This window comes from Phocoena sinus, chromosome 11 (genome assembly GCF_008692025.1).
Source record: "Phocoena sinus isolate mPhoSin1 chromosome 11, mPhoSin1.pri, whole genome shotgun sequence".
NCBI lineage: Eukaryota > Metazoa > Chordata > Mammalia > Artiodactyla > Phocoenidae > Phocoena > Phocoena sinus.
In genome coordinates, this window is record NC_045773.1 from 99696519 (window position 1) to 99718001 (window position 21483).

At 42.9% G+C, this 21483-nt stretch overlaps 1 long non-coding RNA gene across 1 annotated transcript; it reads right to left on the minus strand.

Moving 5' to 3' along the window:
- Positions 1-351: 351 nt before the first annotated feature.
- On the minus strand, positions 352-2593 carry LOC116762760. The gene is made up of 3 exons (XR_004352337.1): positions 2495-2593; positions 2043-2149; positions 352-1655 (listed from the first exon to the last, which is right to left on the minus strand). It is a non-coding gene; the product is annotated as an uncharacterized LOC116762760 (long non-coding RNA).
- Positions 2594-21483: the final 18890 nt, after the last annotated feature.

Sequence of the window (21483 nt, forward strand, 5' to 3'; positions counted from 1 at the left end):
TGTGTGTGTGTGTGTGTGTTTAATGCATGTAGCTGGGCAAAGTACTAAATATGTAAATCATGATCAGTATTGGTAACTGGATCAGGGGTTTAAATGAAAAGGGGTTTAAGGGAAGCACTGTTTCTAGGTGTGGGCGCACAGCTGAGGAAGTCACATAGTATTGGCTAGTGAGCTGGAACCCGCCCCAGTGGAAAGCAGTTTCCAGCCCCAGGCCTGAAGGACCCGCAGAGCTCTAGCCTTGTGAGAGGTGCTCTAGCAAGAGCTGTGGCTGTAGAGATACGGAGACACGGCCCAACAGAGGCCTGGCAGGGAGGGCTCGGGGAGGGGGATGAATACCCTGATCTGCCCTGATCTGCCCTCTCTCTCCTCCCACCCTCTTGTGTCCTGGCTGTACCTCTCCTACTTAACCACAACCAGTGCAATGAGGGCATGGCTGATGCAGCCCGTGGGGGTGGATGTCCTGGAGCCCAGGAAGAGGGCAGAGAGCAATGGGGAGGGGAAAGTGGAGAATAATAGCACAGTAGCCAACTACGAGTGTGGCCAACCTGGAATCAAATCAGAAGAGTCCAGCAATGAAGCAAATAGCATGATTTAGGAACGTAAGAAGGAAGAGCAAACTGGACGTCAAGTCCACGGCTTCACCAGCCATGAAATGGAGAAGAGAACATCACTGTGGCCTCACTCAATACACTGGGATTAAAGATATTCCCAGTCATTCCTGGGCAGGGTAACTGATAACTTCCAGGTTATAGTTTGCCCCGGGTATTAGAAGACACATGCTTTCTCTATTTCTACTTCTTCCTTGCCCTCCTCCAACCCCTCAGAAAGTGGAGATGCGTCATTCTCAATAGACCCCCACCTCCCTTACGCAGGCAGCCCTCGCTCACTGTGACCAGTAACAGCTAAGGGGTCCTAAGCTGGAATTCTACCCCAGATCGATGGAAGACCCACCACGGCAAAGACGAGTCATAGCATGTCCTAACAAGGCCCTGCTTGAGACAGGTGAGGGTAACATACGCATCCCTGCAGTGTTGGGTACCAGTCTCCTGTTGGGTATAGTTACTCAGTGACTTGTGCTAGAAGGAGCAGTTTGGAAATAGAGTGCCAGTTTTGATTAGCAGGCACGTCAATCTCAGTCACATCGTTCCGTCTTCTGAATTCCAGGCTCGTTCTACATGAAATGCACCGGCTGCAAAATTTAAAACAGGAAGCGTGAAGTGCTGGCTCTTTGCTTTGAGACAAGACCGCAGTGTGCGTACTGTGGTACTGCCACAGTTTCAGAGTGCGGCAGATTCATCTAGATGGTTTGTTGAGCTCCTGCTGTATAAACTAGGCAAAGAACTTTAACATGTGTATTAGTTTCCTAGAGCTGCTATAACTAATTACTACAAGCTGGGTGGCTTAAAACAATGGAAAATTTTTGTCACAATTTTGGAGGCTAGAAATCTGAGATCAATGTGCCGTTGGCAGCAGGGCCACACTCCCTCCAGCGGTTCTAGGCGAGAATTCTTCTTCTTCTCCTCCAGTTTCCTGAACCTCTTGATATTCCTCGTCTTCTGGAAGTCGCTCTAATCTTTGCCTCCACTTTCCTATGGCCATGTGTCAATGCATCTCCCTGTGTCCAAATCTCCGTCTGCTTTCTCTTGCATGGATACCTAAATCCAGGAAGATTTCATCTTGAGACCCTTAACAGATTACATCTGCAAAGACCCTATTTCCAAATAAGGACACATTCTGGGGTTCTGAGCGGACATGAATTTTGGGAGAATGCTATTTAATACACTACAACGTGATTTAATTTTGGCCCTGCTCTTAGGCACTTTAGTGTTCATTATTTCCCCAAATGTTCTTTCTTTGTTCCCAATTTTCTTAGAAAGTTACGTGCAAAGCATTTTCTGATGTGTGCACGTGTGTTTTTCACGTGCTTTGGAGTAAGCTGAGTGCTCTGCGCACCCCCCTGTCTTTCCTAAATTGCCTTATTTCATCATGGAATTTTCACCTCCTTGCTGACACTTTACCTGGTACTATAAATCCAAACGTACCTTTTTTCCTTTTAATAAGAAAAGAGGTCTTTCTTGCTCTGAGTGCTCAGGCTCCTTGATTATGCAATCCCCGGAGACATTCTCAATGGTCCATTTCCATCCAGGGTCTGCAGAGAGGTCACTACACCATTAAATCAGAAAAAGGAGAACATTTTTCTGGAGTTCAAAATTATTTCCATTTAGTGGCTGATTGATTTCTTGTATATTTCAGCAGCCTAGCCCGGCCAGGAGGTGGAGTGTATCCCTCAGGTAGGGGGTTTCCTGCAAATCTGCAAAGTAACTACAAATGCCCGCATTCTTAACCTCCCCCAAAACAGACATCAGACTTAACCACTAAATCTCAAAACATATAGATCATTAAGGGCATAACTCAAAGCCCTAAAGTACAATAGTAAGAAAACAGTAACTGGTGCATGGTTGAATTTTGAAGCTAGGGTATTTCTACCCATTACCTCGTGCCACTTGGAAAGGTGAAATTCTGGAGTCCTTCTCAGATGGATGACAAGCAGGAGCCCTCCTCCTGGTTGGTCTTGTTATGAAGAAGAGTGGCTAAAATAACAGTGGCTAAAATTTTCTGAGTGCTTTTGATATGCTAACAAACGACATGAAGCAGATTTTCTTAATCTCTTCTTATAATAGCCCTGAGAGGTGGCCATAGGTTCATGGACGGGGAACTGAGGATTATAAAGGTTAATTACCTATGCATATTAGTGATTTCTCATCATGCGTATGTCTACACTTTCCTTTTCCCCCTCTTGTCAGAGTCTCAGTGGGAAATAGTGGCTCCCTCTACTTCAGATAATTCAAGGAGGGTTAATTTATAAAAGCACAATTAAAGTGCGAGGGAGTGGGGAAAAACCACAAGGGATGGTAGATATCCAGGATTAGCAGCATCAGAGGTGCTAGCATCCCGAGGACCCCACCAGTGAAGAGTAGATGTGATGATTGAAAACTGCAAGGGAAGAGGCGGGTACCAGAGACCACCTTGAAAGGAGCAGTGACCTTCAGTCAGGGGCAAGCCAGCCTGAGGTGACCTTGAAAGGATAACAAAATACCTTGACTTCACTCTCCTTTCATGTAAGCTGCGACTTTTAGGAGTCTCTAGGTAGAGTGACCAACTTATCCCAGTTTGCTCAGGACTTTCTCAGCTTTAGCACTGAAAGTCTCATATCCCAAGAACACCCACAGTCCTGGGTAAACCAGATCCATTGCTTATCCTAGCTCTAGGCTCTGAGTCTTGTAGGTGCTGCCTGGGTACAGCTCTGAGTTTGGGTTGATACTGCCTGGGTGCCAGTACAGAGGCATGGTGGCTTGCAGAAACCAGACTCCACCCATCCATCTGCTCCATCATTTACTCTTGAACTCAATGAGTATTTATTGAGCACCTACTGTGTCTCAGGAACTGGTTCAGAAACTGGGGAGTCAGCAGTAAACCAGACAAAGACGTTACCTCATAGATAGTGAGGGAGACAGATAATAAACAAGGAAATAAATATAAGACATAATTTCAGGCAGTGATAAATGCCACGGAAAAAGACAGTGGAGTTCTCAGGGTAGAGAGTGAAGGCTGTGACCACGTGGGCATGCACTCCTCTAGGAGGTGCCTGCAAGCACATCCCTGGATGAAAAGCTATGGCTTGTTCCAGAGCAAGAGCGGCTGTAACTGCACGTGGACCCTCGTTCTCGCTCCTCCGCCTTCTGTGGCTTCCCTTCAGCTCTTCACTTTCTCCCTCAAGCCTTCTCTCTTCTCCCCCCCCCCCCCCCCCCCCCCCCGGCCCTCTCACCTTTCCTTAAATTCCAAAGATAGAACATTCCTTTGCTTTCCCCTGTCACCATTAAAATTCTCTGCTAGGGGCTGTATTTGAAGCTGCTACAATGTATTTATAACTTTGGGCAATGAAATGACCCAGAGGCAGGTACAGATGGAGGTTGGAGGCTGTGCCCGAGGTCCTGGGGGATGATGGTGGATGGAGTGGTGATGGGAGGAGAGAAGAGGAAAGAATTTGAAAGGCTGAGGCTGTAAAGCTAAACAACCACCTCTAAATTTCACCTTCTAAAATTCCAGATCTTTCTCCCCAAGATGCTCATTGTAGCTCCTGGGTTCTGTCCCATCTGCAGGAAACCAGAGTCTGGAAGCCAGAAAACATTTTCAGAAGGTCCCCAGTGGAGGGATGGAGCTGGGGCGGGTAAGGAGGCCAAGCGCCTGGCCCAGGGTCTCCGAGGAGCGAGATTACTGACCTTGCCCTGGGAAAATCCTCACTTGATCCTTGTTCTGTCATTTCTGTCATTCTGTTTTGTCCAGAGGGATAGAGGGAGCCAAGTTTAAGCTCAGAGATGCCCTAAAATTTTGAAGTGTTCGTGTAAAAATTATTTACAACTTCATTCAAAAAGGAAAAAAATAGTTGCGCCATGAGATTCCTCTTCTTCACTCAGTAACCATGAAGCCAATACAGCATTATTGAACTTCCTTTGCCTCTGGAATTGAAAAGAACATAAAAGTCAGTAATTGATGGCTTTCTCTTAGACCACAGGAAACCACTTGTCACTATCCATTAACAGCTGTTTTCAAGAATATTTTTCTTGTCTGCATTCAGAAGAAACAGATGACAAAGCAAAACTAAAAAGCCATGTGTCACATTCCAGTCAGAGGAGCTAAACTAAGATTTCCTGGATGGCCACGTATTTGTACGTGACATACATCTGCTGTGTTTGCAGGTGGTTTGTTTATTATGTATTTATTTATTTATCTGTTTTTGGTTTGTTGGTTTTACTCTGCAACCCAGGTCAGGTACATTACAGGAGTGCTTAGACTCCGAATGGTTTCTTCAGGGACTTGTATTTATGGTATAATCATAGCCCGCTGTTCATAGGACTTGATAATGTTCTCTCTCTCTCTGTCCCTGGCTCTCTGTCTCTTGTGTTTCAGTCTCTCTCTCTCTCTAAAAAAAATATATATATAATATATATAATATATATAAATATATATATTATATATTACATATATATTTATGTCACTGCTTAAAAGAAACTTAAGTTGTAAACTGATCGATGTCCCTTGTTTTTATATATCTTCCCCAGAGAACACCATTTACCTGATAAAATAATTGAACACAATGAGAAAGTTGGATCTGACAACTCATTCTCAACTTACTGATGTAAATTGGGGAGAAGGTGCCAGTTTTGATTTGGAGTTTCCAGCTTCTTGTCAGGCTGTGTCATGACCTTAAGACCTCTATCTAGAGAGAAATTGGCAAACATTTCCCTGAATATCATTTTTTTTTAAAGAAAATCTCTCAGGATATTGGATATAGTTCCCTGTGCTATACAGTAGGACCTCGTTGTTTATCCATTCTATATGCAATAGTTTGCATATTCAACATCCTGAGATAAACCATAATGGAAATGAATATAAAAAAGGATGTATATATATGTATAACTGAGTCACTTTGCTGTACAGCAGAAATTAACACATTGTAAATCAACTATATGTCAATAAAAAATAATTATAAAAAACCCAAAAACTTTAAAAAAAGAAAAGAAAAGAAAAGAAAAAAAGAAGAGAATCTTTTATTGAACCTCACAGAGCTTCCTTATTTTCCCCGTGCTCAGAAGCACATGACCTCAGAAGTGAACTCTCTGCTATAATGGCTGTTTTCTCAGATGAATTAAGGACCTTATACGCCTCTTGGTTTCCAAAGAAAGGTGGAATCTCATGGATCGTAGGGGACCACTTAATCCAGGTGTTTTCAGGATAGCCCTCTCTTGAAAGACTCACCAGAGACCCCATACTTCGGGGGGTACCATCTGAAACTGTGGTGTCTCCCCTTAGTGAGGGTGTGTCACATCAGCTTGCCTGTAAATATTTAGCATTCAGTGTCCTATAATCGCTCCAAGGCCAGAAGCGTCGTGTGTCTAAGCCTGTGTTTTTTGCCGTGTGGACCATCAGAACTTTCTGGAGTTCTTCATAAGAGTTCAGACCCGAGCTCCTTCCCCACTGAGTGAACTGGAGTCTTTGGGGCCAGGGCCGGGGAGTCTGCATATTTAAGAAGCTTTGCACTTGAGTACCGCGCTCTTCAATCTTGGGACCCTCTGGTTTAGACTGGCTGCCACAAGTGGAGAAATTGACATATTTAATCAGCTGAAACCTGAGAAGAGGAAAAGATAGTCCAAGTTTGTCCCCATTCTTTACCTTCACGTCCCACGTACAAGGTAGGAGGTGAAGAGTATGCATGGTGGAAAGTCTAAATGACACGGGATTTGAGTGATTTGGGGCTAGTTTAACACATTTATTGAGTAGTTTTTTTTTTTTTTAATAGCAAGAGCTGTGCTGGGCAACAGAGAAATACAGAATAAGACCAGGTGCCCATCTGCAAGGAACTTACAAATCACAGGGAGGCAAATAATTCCTGCATAAGGTGGTAAACGCAAAGCTGGACTCCTGCAAAGAGAACTGGAAGAACAAGTAGCAGCACTGCTTCTTACTGGGTCGTTTAAATGTGGAAACTAAACGAACAAACAAAACCAAGAAAACCCACTGAACTCCTAGACACAGAGAAGAGAATGGTGGTTACCAGAGGCAAGGGTGAAGAGAGTGAAAAGGTACAAACTTCCAGTTGTAAAAGAAATAAAATAAATAAGAATAAAGTAAATAAGTCCTGCAGTGTAAAAACAAAACCAAAAAATCCAGTAATTCACTGTACTTTCCTAGGATGCATACATCTCCAAGAACATGAAGAATTGTAAGGAACCTCTAAACTATTGTGAGACGTCACATAGTCAGTAACAAAACGGGACGTTTTTGGGCTTCCCTGGTGGCGCAGTGGTTGGGAGTCCGCCTGCGGATGCAGGGGACGCGGGTTCGTGCCCCGGTCTGGGAGGATCCCAGATGCCGCGGAGCGGCTGGGCCCGTGAGCCACGGCCGCTGAGCCTGCGCGTCCGGAGCCTGTGCTCCACAACGGGAGAGGCCGCGGCAGTGAGAGGCCCGCGTATTGCAAAGAAAAAAAAAAAAAACAAAACCTGGACATTTTTACCTGTGTCTTTGTGTAGATGAAGCAAAATAAGTAACTTGGCCGAAGTCGTTAGGAACTAAGATTTTTCAAGGTAACAAGAGATGCAAACGAAAAACCCCAAAGTTATGTAAAAACCCCATAACCTAACCTTGAATTTGAATTCACGATGTATTTTTTAAAAATAGGTATTTCTTTGCTCTATCCACGGAACCTAGAAGCATTGACAACAAGCGTAGCAATAATTACTCCCGGAACAGCTTCCCGCCCCACCCCACCCCCCAGTAAAATAAACAAAATATATATTTTTCAGAACTTTAAATCGGCTTTGCATTACTTTTCTACCTTCTTATCAGGGTACAACCTAACAGGGTACCTAAAGAGAAGTGTGTATGTCTTAAGTGTGCAGCCTGATGAATTGTCACAATGTTACGCCCGTTCTAACCATCGCGGACGTCAAGATCTAGGACACTTTCAGTGTCTCAGAGGGTCCTCAATGCCCCCTCACTGCCAACATGTAACCATTACTTCTGTTACCTGACCTCTGTGATAACCTGACCTCTGTTGTCATAGATTCGTTTTGGATCATTTTAGCTTTTTGTAAGCTGAATCACACATGTGATGTACTTCTTCTGTCTGACTTCATTGAGCGTCATGCTGTAAGATTTTGTTCATCTTTTTCCATCTTGCAGTAGCTCTTTCCTCAACGCTCCATAGTACTCCGATACATGATGGAACTACAGTTGGTTCGTTCTACCGTGGCTGGTCCTTTGGGCTGTTTCCATAGCTGTACAGGTAAAGCTGCTACAGACTCTCCTGTACATGTGTGTTGGTGAACATACACACTCACATCTACTGGGTCTGCACCTACAGGTGAAATTTCTGGATCAGAGTGACGCATATATTTGTCTTTAGATAAAACTGCCAACAGTTTTCCAAAGTGGTTGGACCATTTTCCAGTCCCGGCAGGGCTGTTTCATCTTGGTCACTTGTGTGTCTGCACGCACGCATGCGTGTGTGTGTGCACGCATGTGTGAGTGGGTATCTGTCAGTGTCTCAGTCGTGGTTTCCTTTGTATTTCTGTCATGAGTGGTGATGCTCAGTAACTCTTCATGTGCTTCCTGGTCATTTGGAGACCTTGTTGTGTAAAGTGCTGTTTCAAGTCTCTTGTTCATCTTTTCAAACCTAATGATCTTTCCTCACTGATTTGAAGGAGTTTTGAAATATACTCTTGTTTTGAAGCCCTTAGTTGGATTTATCTATTGCACGGATCTTCTCCCGGCCTCGGACTTCCCTTTGCAGTCCTTCACAGTGATGTCCTCTGAAGTTCTTTACTTTGACAGAGTCTGACTTATTTAAATCCTTCTCTCATGCAGTCCCAGCCTCACTGACCCCTTTTCAGCCCCATCCCTGTTCCTGGGGCTGCTTTCGTCCTTTTTTTAGGCTGTTTTAAGAGGAAGGAAGGGCAATTCTCTTCCTTCTCATAAAGGTGAACAGCGTATAGTATTTCAGTTTAAATTCCCCGTTCCTTTAAAGGAAAGATGACAAGACCTAGATGACAAGATAAAAACATGGAGCCCAGCCCCCCTCTTTTCAACACGTGACTAAGCTGCCTGTAGCCAGACCCACTGCAGGAGCAGGTACCCTCTCTCCCGGGGGGGCCCAGTGGTGTCCACTCTTCCCTTGCGGTGTTTCAGTTCTGCTGTGACCATTGCTGCTTCTTTTGACAGAGACACCCCCCCAAGCCACCCGCCACCCCCAGCACTGTTCTGCTGCCCCTGAATCTGGAAGGTTCTTTCCCTTCTCACCATCTCAGCGAGCAGCCGGGGGAGGGGGGCGCTGTCAGACTTTCAGTGGCCAGCACTCTTTGAGGAGGGTCCCTTTGGGATTCTGGGTCTTCCTTGCCAAGCGACTCGGAAAGGGTTTCCCTTCCCAACCAGACAAGGAGATGTCTGCGTTTGCCACTCCAGGCCATATTCTAAGGGAAATATTTCAGACCAGAAAGATGATTGCAGTGGCCTTTGAATACTTTCCTAAAATGGGTTCCCTCCGATCGTCTTTTACTTCTCCCCACTGTCCTGTCAGATGGCTTCCTGGGTTCATGTATAATTCTGTCTCCAAGGTGGCCGCAGGTTACACTCAGCTTGGGCAGAAAAGATGTGTCACAAAACCACCAAACAAAACCAGTTCCTGACATCCCCGTATCCACATTCCCAAAGCTGTTCTTCCACGTCGCTGGCCCCGGAAGTCACCTGTAAACAGGAGCCGCAGAAAAATCCTTTTTAGTTGAATATCTTTCTTCAGCACATTTATGAGGAAATAGGCCTCAGAGTCTTCTCCCTTTTTTCTTTCTCGTTTGTAGGAGTGGGGCCGTGATGAAGCAGTTTTGTTTAAAGGACTAATTTCCTAATGCCCACCTGGAGTGCTTACCCAGAGCCCCTGGTGCCGGCGACCTCAGGAAGCCCCTGTGGTCAGGGTTCACGGTTCTGCTCGTTCTCTGGGGAATCAAAGTGGTGTGTCAGGTGTGACAAGAGCACCGACACCAAGGGAAGGACAGTAATGGCTTTGCTGGAGAGAAAAAGAGGGAATTGTCCTTTGGAGACGACTTGGCTTCCTGGAAGCGATGAAGCTGCCGCTTCCAGTTCATTTCCTTGGATAATTGGTGTTTTCTTCCTTTGACATTAAAAAATACGGAAACTAGGGCTTCCCTGGTGGCACAGTGGTTGAGAATCTGCCTGCTAATGCAGGGAACACGGGTTCGAGCCCTGGTCTGGGAGGATCCCACATGCCGCGGAGCAACTAGGCCCGTGAGCCACAACTACTGAGCCTGTGCGCGTCTGGAGCCTGTGCTCCGCCACAAGAGAGGCCGTGATAGTGAGAGGCCCGTGCACTGTGATGAAGAGTGGCCCTCGCTTGCCACAACTAGAGAAAGCCCTCGCACAGAAACAAAGACCCAACATAGCAAAAATAAATTAATTAATTAATAAACTCCTACCCCCAACATCTTCTTAAAAAAAAAAATATGGAAACTAGTGTTTTAAAGATAGAATCCTTTATTTTGTTTTCCACTGTGTGAAAGTGGGATTCCCCCTCAGTATACTTTATCACAGACGGTGAGAGTCATGACCAGGTCCCAGGAAATATCCCAGTGTTGTTGGCTGCTGTTGGCTCTGAATCTCCCTTCTGAGATGATGTTTGGCGTGTCAGCAGATTTGGACTGTAGGATTTTGCAAAATCCCCTTAAACTGGATGTCCCTGAAACCCAGGAGCCTTTTCCATCTGTCTCCTTTGCAGGATCCACGTTGGGGAGAGGCAAGCTAACCCAGGCATCCTGGATTCTTAGAGTCGCATTTGAATAAAACACACATTTCTTTCTCCCAGTTAATTTTTGCCTCCTCTTTATTTTGAAGGGAAACATAATCCTTGGGCTTCTGCTTCATCAGAACCAAAGCCATAACGATGCTAATTTCTAAGTATCATGTTTTGTAAGAATCATTGTTCAAGAACACTTTTAAAAAAGAAAATTTTAAGAAAAATATTTAAACTAGTGGCAGATGGAGGTGCAGTCCGGTTTGGGGCTCCAAGTCTGTGAATTTGGAGTGGACTCTAAAATTAACTATGGGGTACTGCTAAGCTAGCTTGAGAAGAAAGAAAAATAAATAAAAGAAAAAAATGTCCAGATAGCCTCTTGGTTCTTCTGTTCAGCCCTTTCAGAGGACTCTGGTCCCTTTCTAGACCTAAGTCATAAACCTATCATTTTTGAAAGTCAGACGGTCCCCGTGGTCCCCAATGGAGCATTTCCTTCTAGAATGCCCTCTCTTTATAATCCTTCAAGATATGCTGTCATCCTTGGCTTTATAAGAGAGCATGTTTGGAAGACCTTTAGCTGAAGAATTAATTTCTTTGGCTGCAGAATTAATTTCTTCACCACCTCCCATAGAATCCTCAATTTATAAACCCCTCTAACCCAACTCAGATCTTTGCTTTTACCCACCTTTATAATGTGAAAATATTTAGTTTTTTCTTCAATGAATGCCAACATCTTGCCAATTTGGGCCTGTTTTAGCGCAATTATATAACAGACGCAACTGGCATAGCTCGTTTAACCAGACAAATGAAGCGCTTTTCTTAGACTTGAACATACACTCTGATGCAAGCTCTAAAATTTGATGATCTCTCCTCCTCTACCCAAAACTCTAGTGATCAGCCAAACCAAAGGATCCCCTTAAGCCAATTAAGACTCTAAATTCTTTTTATTCAGTAAGTGGACAGTACAAACTGAGGCATAGGACCAGTGGCACTGCTAACTGGGTGAGAGCAATAAAACATTTAGCCCAAATCGCCAGGTTGAACTGTAGCTTCCACAGCTTACAAGGCTTGATTATATTATTTCCCTAGTAATGAGCTGCAGTTCCTACACACGCTGTCAAGAGGTCTGGCATTATAAGTATTTGTCCTACCTTTTAGTGGACACAAAGGCAGTGATCTGATTCTGTACCATAAATCTTATTGTCTGCAGCCCCTGTGTCCTATGGTTCTAGAGACCCAAAGGGTCCTGGGAAAATATGTAGTTTCTACTCTACACTTACACTGGCAGCTTGCTTTACTTCTCTCCATTTCTGGGGCTCCCAGATTTCTCCTCCAGAAGGGCATTGAGTTTCAGAACACAGGTTACCCATCTTCTCCTCTGAGATGTTTTTCCAGCCTCTTTCCAATTTGGTGTAGGTACCTCCCCCCATCCAGTGTGTGCATATTGTAATTGTCAGTTTATGTCTCTGCCTCTCTGTTTACACTGTGATCTTGATGTCTTTAACATCCGATTCAGTGCCTCGTACATAAAGCCCCTGCCAAAATTTTGTTGAATGAGCAAATGTAAGCATATCAGATGGCCATGCCAGTGAGGTGTGGCTCTCATCAGCATTTCACCTGATGGGATGAGCCCTTTCCTTGCAGTGGGACACACACAATGCTTGTTCATGAAGGCTGGCCCAGGACTGTTCTCCAAGGTACCCTGGAGCACTCATGTAATACCTTGAGCAGAATCAGCTGAGGGCCCACTGGAGAAACAGCTTTAGCTGGGGATCCTAGGGGCCGAGCAGTCTGCTCCTGGTCACCAGTGTCTGACTTTGCATTATCAGGCCATAAGCAGAGTTGCATCTTCACCTGTCCTGGCTGTGGGGACCAAGCAGTCCTCTGTTCTCCGGGTCACTAAAATGGCGAGTAAGCATATGACTAAGGGATGTACACCTTTCAGTAGCCAGTCCTGCAAGTCAAAAGATGGGAATGTTTGCTTTATACTCAGTAATGAATTTCAAGGTACCCATGGCTGAGGCAACCTGACTAGCTCAATGAGTCCCGAATTTTGATCTCTGTGCCCTAACTCAGAGCCACAAAACCATCCTGGCTGGCCATTGATGATGTGTAGTCATAAACACAAAAGAAGTCTTTCTACTTAAGGAAGTGGGAGGAAGGGGGTTATATTGTAAAGTTCTGGAGATAGATGAAAACTTTCCTGATTCTCTGAAATGAAGGATAGTTTGTCCTTTAAATCAACTAGGTTCTTATTTCAGCATCTGTCCAGAGGGAAAGCTATTTCTTTGGACATCGATTTAGGTCAGTCTAATTTCTGTTGGTTTGAGCTTCAGCCTAATGATTTTTTTCTTTTTTCATTTGAGATTCCATCATCTATAGCTGAAAGGTAAAGTGTAACCCACAGCCTTGCAAAGTGGAGTCAATGATATTAAGTCTCCAGGTTCCCAGTGGGATTTCTAGGAAACAAAGAAGGGGCTTCAAACTGTTTCCTGAGAAAGACATTTTCTGTTCAAACCATTTATTTAATTTCTCTATACATTGACTTCCCCAGTTGTTTATGCCCTGTGTTTATTTAGCTCAGATGTCCATTCATTTAACAGACATTTGTCTAGTGCATACCAATGTCAAACATGAATTCAGTAGATTAGAAGACAAGATAAATCCACCACATGCCCTGTTTTGGATTTTAGATCTTTGATGTGAGGGCCAGGGCAGATACTTATCTTCCTTTTTTATTCCCCATCAGTCCTTCCATAAGAATACCGCTTGCATTTTTATTAATACTAGTTTGCATTTTAGATTTTTCATATTACCTTTATTCCAATTACAAAAGTAACTTATGCTTATTATAGAAGTTGCAATATCCAGAAAGGTAGGAAAAAAGAGCAAGGAAAAACACTCAGTTCTTCTAAAAGAGTTGCTGTGAACATTTGATGTAGTTTTTCTCTTTTCTGTTGTTTCCAAATCTAGTCAAGCGTATGTTATATAGGCCACTTTATATTCTAACTTTCACTTATCAGAGGGGAGGGGGTGGGATGAGGCGCAAAATAGGTGAACAGGTAATCCTCTTAATAGAGGTACAAACTACTATGTGTAAAATAAATAAGTTACAAGGATATAATGTACAGCACAAGAAATACAGTCAATATTTTATAACAACTTCATATGGAGTAAGTATATTCTACAAAAATATCAAATCAATATGTTGTACACCTGAAACTAATATAATATTTTGAGTCAAATATACTTCAATAAAAAATAAAGAGAAAGAACCATGAAAAATGGGGATAATAATTTTAAAAATAGCACAAGCATTTCCTCTTGTTATTACAAACTATTAACATTATTTTAATGGAGACATACTACTTTATTACACAGTTATATTATTTACTCAAGTAATCTCCTTTTGGTTTAAAGTTTCCTTGCTATTACGAACAATACTGTCATAAACATATTGTGAATGGGGGCTCTGTATAGTTCAATACACTTTCATGATAAAAACACACAACAAACCAGGTATAGAAGGAACGTACCTCAATAATGAAGACTGCATATGGCAAACCCACAGCTAGCATCATACTCAATGGTGAAACACTGAATGCTTTTCCTCTAAGACCAGGAATAAGGAAAGGATGTTCACATTCACCACTTCTATTCAACTAGCACTGAAAGTCCTAAGCAGAGCATTTAGGCAAAAAAATGCATCCAGGGCTTCCCTGGTGGCACAGTGGTTGAGAGTCCACCTGCTGATGCAGGGGACATGGGTTCATGCCCCGGTCCAGGAAGATCCCACATGCCGTGGAGCAGCTAGGCCCACGAGCCATGGCCACTGAGCCTGCACGTCCGGAGCCTGTGCTCCACAACGGCAGAGGCCACAACAGTGAGAAGCCCGTGTACCGCAAGAAAAAATAAAAAAGCATCCAAATCAGAAGGAAAGAAGTAAAATTGCCTCTGTTTACAAATGACATGATCTTATATGTAGGAAACACTAAAGACTCCACAAAAGACTTTTGGAATTAATTAATTTAGTAAAGTTGCAGGATACAACATTAACTTAAAAAATCACTTTCATTTCTATACACTAAAGAGGAACTATTAGAAAAGGAAATTAAGAAAACATTCCCATTTACAATAGCATCAAAAAGAAAAACATACTTAGAAATAAGCTTAAGAAAGGAGGTGAAAGACTTGTGTACTGAAAACTAGAAAACATTGATGAAAAAAATTAAAGATGTAAACAAAAGATATCCCATGTTTGATCGGAAGAATTAATACCATGAAAATGTCTATACAACCCAGGACAATCTACAGATTCAATGCAGTCTCTATCAAAATCCTAAGGGCATATTTTACAGAAAGAGGAAAAAAAAATTCTAAAGTTTATATGGAAACAAACAAACCTCAAATGGCCAAAATAATCTTGAGAAAGAAGAACAAAGTTGGAGGCATCACACTTCCTAATTTAAAAATATATTACAAAACTACACTAATCAGAACAGTATGGTACTGGCATAAAAATAGATGTATAAACCAATGGAAGAGAATAGAGATTCCAGAAATAAACTCATGCATATATGGTCAATTGATTTTCAACAAGGGTGCCAAGTGTACACAATGGGAAAAGGACAAATGGTATGCGAAATTGGATGTCCAAATACAAAAGAACTGGACCCTTATTTTACACCATATATAAAACTCAACTCAAAATTGATTAAAAAGTTAATGTGGGACATGAAACATAAAAATACTAGAAGAAAACACAGAGGAAAAGCTTCATAACATTTTGGCAATTATTTCATGGGTATGAGATCAAAAGAACAGGTAACGAAAGCAAAAATAGACAAACAGGTAGATAACTAATAAGAACCTGCTGTATAAAAATAAATAAATAAAATAAAAATTTTTTAAAATTTTAAAAAAAGAAAAAAATAGACAAGCAGGACTACATCAAACTAAAAACTTCTGTACAGCAAAGGAAACAATCAACAGAGTGAAAAGGCAACCTATGAAATGGGAGAAATATTTGCAAGCCATGTAATAGATAAGGGGTTGATTTCCAAAATCTATAAGAACTCAAAGAACTTGATAGCAAAAACACTAATAATCTGACTTTTAAAATGGACTAAAAATTTGAGTAGACATTATTTTTCTAAAGAAGACGTACAAATGGCCAACAAGTGCTATATGAAAAGATGTTCAACATTACTACTCATCAGGGAAATGCAAATCAAAACCACAATTAGGTACTGTTTTATACCTGTCAGGATGGTTTTTAGTTAAAAAAAAAAAAAAAGACAATAGGCATTGGTGAGACTGCGGAGATATCAGAACCCTTGTGCACTGTTGGTGGGAATGTAAAATGGTGCAGCCACTATGGAGAACAGTATGAAGGTTCCTCAACAAAACTAAAACCAGAATTACCATATGATCCAGCAATCCAGTTTCTGGGTATATACACAAAAGAATTCAGTAAGTTCTTAAGCAGTAAGATGCATGGTTAAGAACACAGGCTCTGGAACCACATTGCCTTGGTTCAGATGCTGGCTCTGCCTCTTACTGTGTGATCTTAGACATGTTACTTAACCTCTCTGTGCCTCTATTCTACATTTAGAGAAGGTAGATTAAAATTAGTACTTACTCATAGTGATAATTAAATGAGTTAATGTATGTAAAGAGATAAGAATATGTCCAGCACAGAGCAAGTGTTGTTTAAATTTTAGGTATTAACCTATCTGCTCTCACAGGTGAGACTGAGGTGAAAGGTAACCAGTGAAAATCAAACAGTGCCTGATATCAGAGTGTGGTGGGTTTAATAGTGTCTCCCCAAACTTCATGTCCACTGGGAACCTCAGAATGTGACCTTCCTGAACATAGAGTCTTTGCAGATGTAAGCAAGTTAAGGGGCGGCCATACTGGGTTAGGGTGGACCCTAATCCAATGACAGCTGTCCTTATAAGAAAAGACAAACAGAGGAGAAGGCTCTGCCGTTGGAAGCAGAGACTGGAGCTATGCTTCTGCAACGCACGGGACCCCTGAGATCATCAGATGCAGAAAATGTCAAGGAAGGATTCTTTCTAGAGACTTCAGAGGGGAAGTGGCCCTGCTGATACCTCGGTTTCAGACATCTGTCCTCTAGAACTGTAAAAGAAGAAATTTCTGTTGATTCAAGGCACCTAAAATTTGTTATGGCAGCCCTAGGACGCTAATGCACAGGGCAAACTCAAACGTCCTATCATCTGTTAGGGAGTGTGCTCAGTTATTTACATGAAATTGGCATGCCATAGCCAAGCAGAACTGGCATTATTTAAGGCCACTCAGCCTACTAGGGACCCTAAACAGAACAGGATGCAGAGTCTCAGGTTGATCTCCCTGGGTGACATATGACATCAGTGAGCTGACAGAGAGACCCAGGCCACTCGTGATGTCCTCCCCCACCCCAACCCCATGAGCTTCTTGAAGGATTTTTGCTCTCATCAGCCATTGATAACATGGGCTCATTTCCACGTCCACTCTGCTGTTAGACCATAACGATGATTGATTCACGTAGCAAATGGCCTAAAGTGGCCCTCACAACCTTCTTATTGCAGATACAATTCCCACCAGGCTGAGCTTGCTGCTACAGCGTCTGATGATGGACTCTAATTCGCCAGTGGGGTTTATGACTCTTTGTTCCCAGACAGATCCATTTCTAAACTAGAGAGTAATTCATAAATATTTTCCACTCCAGTCACGGGGGAAGGCCAGATCTCATTTTATGTTGAAAGACAGTTCTATCTGGAGGCCACTGAGGGAGGCTGTGGGCTCAGACCTGGGGCAGAGCTCACAGGTCTGGCCTGCTCATCTTGCAGAAAAGCCTACTGAGGCCCAGAGATGTAATGTGACTTGTCCAAAGTCACACAGCTAGCTCTTTATTTTCTCTAACACTGCCTCTCTTGCTCCCTGAGTTGGGGAGTAGCAAAAAGAGGGGTGTCCCCAGCAACCTTTTGTATGGGGCCACCTTGACCTCTGCTTGAAATAATAGTAGGAATAGTTTTCCTTGAAAATAATACATTTACTGTTTCTATTTTATAATAAGGTTGTAAGCTCATTGATGAAAATTAGAAAAAGTAGAAAAATTAGCCATAATTCTTTCATAAAGAGATAACAGGTTAGCATGTTTTATTTATTTACAATGTTTTAATGTAGATGTATAAATTTTTTATCTTGGACAAAACTGAGGTCATGTTATATATACAGTTTCCCCCCCCAAATCAATTGAGGGCTTTTTATTGCATCTTTAAAAATCACAAATAGGTCTTAGGAATCATCAGCATGTTGTACTTTCTGTAGCTGGGCAACGCTTAGACCTTATTCGTCGGTCTGCTAAACTGTTCCTTTTTCGGAGACATAGATGCCCTCCAAAGAGTTTTTGATATCCTTGGTTTTTTTTTAATTATGTAAAAAATTTTTTTAATTAATTATTTGAAAAAAATTTTTTTAATTAATTATTTGAAAAAAATTTTTTTAGATATCCTTGTTTTTTGTTTGTTTGTTTGTTTGTTTTGCGGTACACGGGCCTCTCACTGTTGTGGCCTCTCCCGTTGCGGAGTACAGGCTCCGGACGCGCAGGCTCAGCGGCCATGGCTGAGAATCTTCTAGGGAAAGGCTAAGAATTTTTATTTTCCAAATAAGTGGCTATGGGTGTGGGGTGGAGATAGTAAGACCCTTCTGTCTGCAAGCGTGTAGGTAAATTCAATGGAAAACCCAAAAGAAAGTTGTTCTCGGTGCGAGTACATTGATGGTGAAAAGGTCCAGATACGGCATTTTGATGATGTCAGTCTCTTCCTATGGAGAATATCTTGACATGTCACACTGCTGTCAGAAAATTAGGATTTACCTAATGTAATGGCCAACTGCAGACAAAGTCAGCTGCCAGGTCTCGAGAGAATGGCTGTATATGGGTCAAGGGAACAAAACTCTGACTCCAGACCCTTCTCTAAATGCTCAGGTTCCCAAAGGCTACAAAGGAGTTTAGGCTGAATAAACTTAGAGGAAGTGAGTTAAAATCAAACCAACACAGGCTTTGAGTACAGATCCCAGCTCTGACACTCCTTAGCTATTTGACCTTGGACAAGTCACTTGACCTTGACCGCCCTGGGTCTCTTTCCTGATCCGTAAAATGGTATCAGGGCAGCCTACTTAGCAAGATTTTTATCAGGCCCAAAGAAAATGAATATGAGATAGGAAGTGGCCAATTGATAGTAACCATTCTTACTATTGTCACGTAATATTGGACAACCTACTACCTGATCTTAGTCTTATCTTCATTCATAAAATGGGAAAGATAATAATTATATTCAAGTTGCAATATTGTCGTGAGGATTACTGAAAAAAAAACGTATGTGAGAGTATTGAGTAATTTGTGTAGCACCATGAAATAGTCAGGTTTGGGAAGAACAGTCCTCACGCCTGAGTGTGGGTGGATGAGGGACAGCAGGTCTTGAAAGCCCCAAGGGTGAGGGCCTGGAGCCTCCCCCGGGCCTCAGCCATTGCCACGTCTTCATTTTGCTACCCGTTTGCTCAGACACTGCCCTCCAGTCATTGCTTCCTGAGTGCCAAGATTACTCAGATGTTTAGTGTAACAAAATCACGCACGTCAGGATTTAAACACATCCCACGGAGCCAGCTAGGGATAATCAGCGCTTGTTTCCCAACAAGGGCTGCACTCCCGTCATCTGCTTCCAAGGCAAAGGCCTGATTATAGCAGTCAGCGAGCACCGAGCAGGGGAGGGAGGAGTGGATGGTACTTAACCTCCAACATCTGGACGACCTCCTCCAGCTGCCCTGCTTGTTACAGATCCATTTGGGAAGGTTTGAAGGGTCAGGAGAGGCAGTGTTTTACATCCAGGGTGCTGTCCACTCACCTACAATTTCTTCTCTCCAATGTGTACCTTCTGCCACCATTGTCACGTAGGTATGAGGTTTTGACCAGGGCAGGGGTTGGGGCAGGTAATGTATGTGAAGCCAAATGTCATTAACGACATGCTTTTGAGGTGTTTAAGGTAAACATGAAAAGTTTGTGAAACTAGAGCATTAGACAGTGTTATGGATAGAAAGGTCGTGCATTTGCCTTACATTTGGTTTCTGTATAATACCCACACCAGACTGAAATCTACTCAACACATTATTTGTAGCAAAAATTAATGAAACCTGCATACTTTTCTTCATGCAACCCACTATTTAAAAAAGAACGCCCAGTGCCAATAAAAGATGATTTTACCAAAGTTGTTGATATGAGAAAATGCAAGGGGAGGTATAAAACAATTATATTTCACAAGTTTCGTTTTGATGATTTGATTACTTACAGAGAGAGATGTAAGTTGATGAAAGTCATCCCTGAGAGTCACTCAGCAAATATTTAGCACTTGCCGTGTGGGTACCGAATGCTGGTGGCCAGAGCCCTCCTGGGAGTGAGGAGAGAGAGGACATGGCTGTCTGAAAGAGATGATAAGGGGATAGAACAGAAGGGCTTGGTCTTAAAGGAATGAGGGAAGGGGCCTTGGGTTACTCCTAGGTTGTGGCTTGGGGGATTTCTAGGCAGTTAGAGATGATGCCCCTAGGAGTAGGAAATTCAGAAAGACCCGTATGAAATCCTGAGAACAGAAGAGCTGAGAAGAGCAGATGTAGAACAGAGAAGAATATTGCCCCTCACAGTGGCCCCATACAAGGTCCAGCACAGTCTTGTGGACCTGGACCTGGTTCACTTAAATGGACTGGAACCAAGTGAACACCTGGATAGAAGTGGCATAATGTGGGGACAACGTTGGCATGATCTTAGAGGAAACACTTCCATCGTGGGGGGCATATTGATTTAGCTAAACGCATGGAACCCGGGCTTCCCTGGTGGCGCAGTGGTTGAGAGTCCGCCTGCCGATGCAGGGGACGCGGGTTCGTGCCCCGGTCCGGGAGGATCCCACGTGCTGCGGAGCGGCTGGGCCCGTGAGCCATGGCCGCTGAGCCTGCGTGTCCGGAGCCTGTGCTCCGCAGCGGGAGAGGCCACAGCAGTGAAAGGCCCGCGTACCGCAAAAAAAAAAAAAAAAAAAAAAAAAAAAAAAAAAGCATGGAACCCTATTGAAATGGGACCTACTCCAGGAGTGAGCTATGAATTTGTGAATGAGTTTTGAGTCTTTTCTTGAGAGTCAGTTTTGTCAGCGGAGAAGAGGGCAGTTGGCATGTAGCTGCAGAGACTGGAAGTAAAGCCTCGCCCCATCGATGTTTTGCAAAGAAGCTCACATTTCTTATGTGCAGCCAGTAGAAATGTGATATGCTCTTCGATACTTGCACACTGAACTGACTATGCATCAGCAGCGTTGTGCAACTTTTAGAAAAACCAAGGAGCGTCCGAGCAAGGATTAATAGGAGTAAAGAATTTAGCAACCCAAGAGAGACTCGTTATTTCCAAATGAACCAGAACTTACCAGAATGTTCTGTTGTCCTCTGGTTGTTGCATAACAGTGTCAGAGAGATTGTACAGAATCCATGAAATGAAGGTGGGAATGAGGTTTGAGACAAAGGCTTGTGATGAAAACGACAAGGATTCGAGCAGCTAAACTAAAAGAAGAAAGGACTGGGGAGGGACCAATGTTAGGATTTCTGGTATAAGAAGTGACATTAGTGATGACAAAATGGGCCCCATCTCTTTTGGGGAAAATAAGAGGATAGTAAAGCTGCTACACATGCTATTAAGGTTCGAGCTAAAGGAAGTCTAGCTGAGTGATTTTTCTTAAGTAAAACTGGATTAGTTCTTAGGAGAAGAGAATAGATAGACTATGAGAACCAGTATAGCTTGTCAATATTAGGTTGTTTAGCACAAAAGTTATTTGTGCAGCTACTATGCAAGGAACTGTGAAATTCCTTCCACAGGGGAGGAGGGGGTCTTTAAAATGAGATAACACCTCTGGAGTAAGGGGTCAAGATAGGATTAGCTGGCCTCCTGGGTTTCTTTCCCCGTCCTTTAAACTGAATCCCAACATGTTTTTGTGCATCCCCGAGATTTTTAGACTATTGTGTTTCATGTCTTTTGTAATCATTCTTAGTTTTAATCTTGAGGGTTTCCCTAGTTTCTGAATGCCAGGCAACAAGTT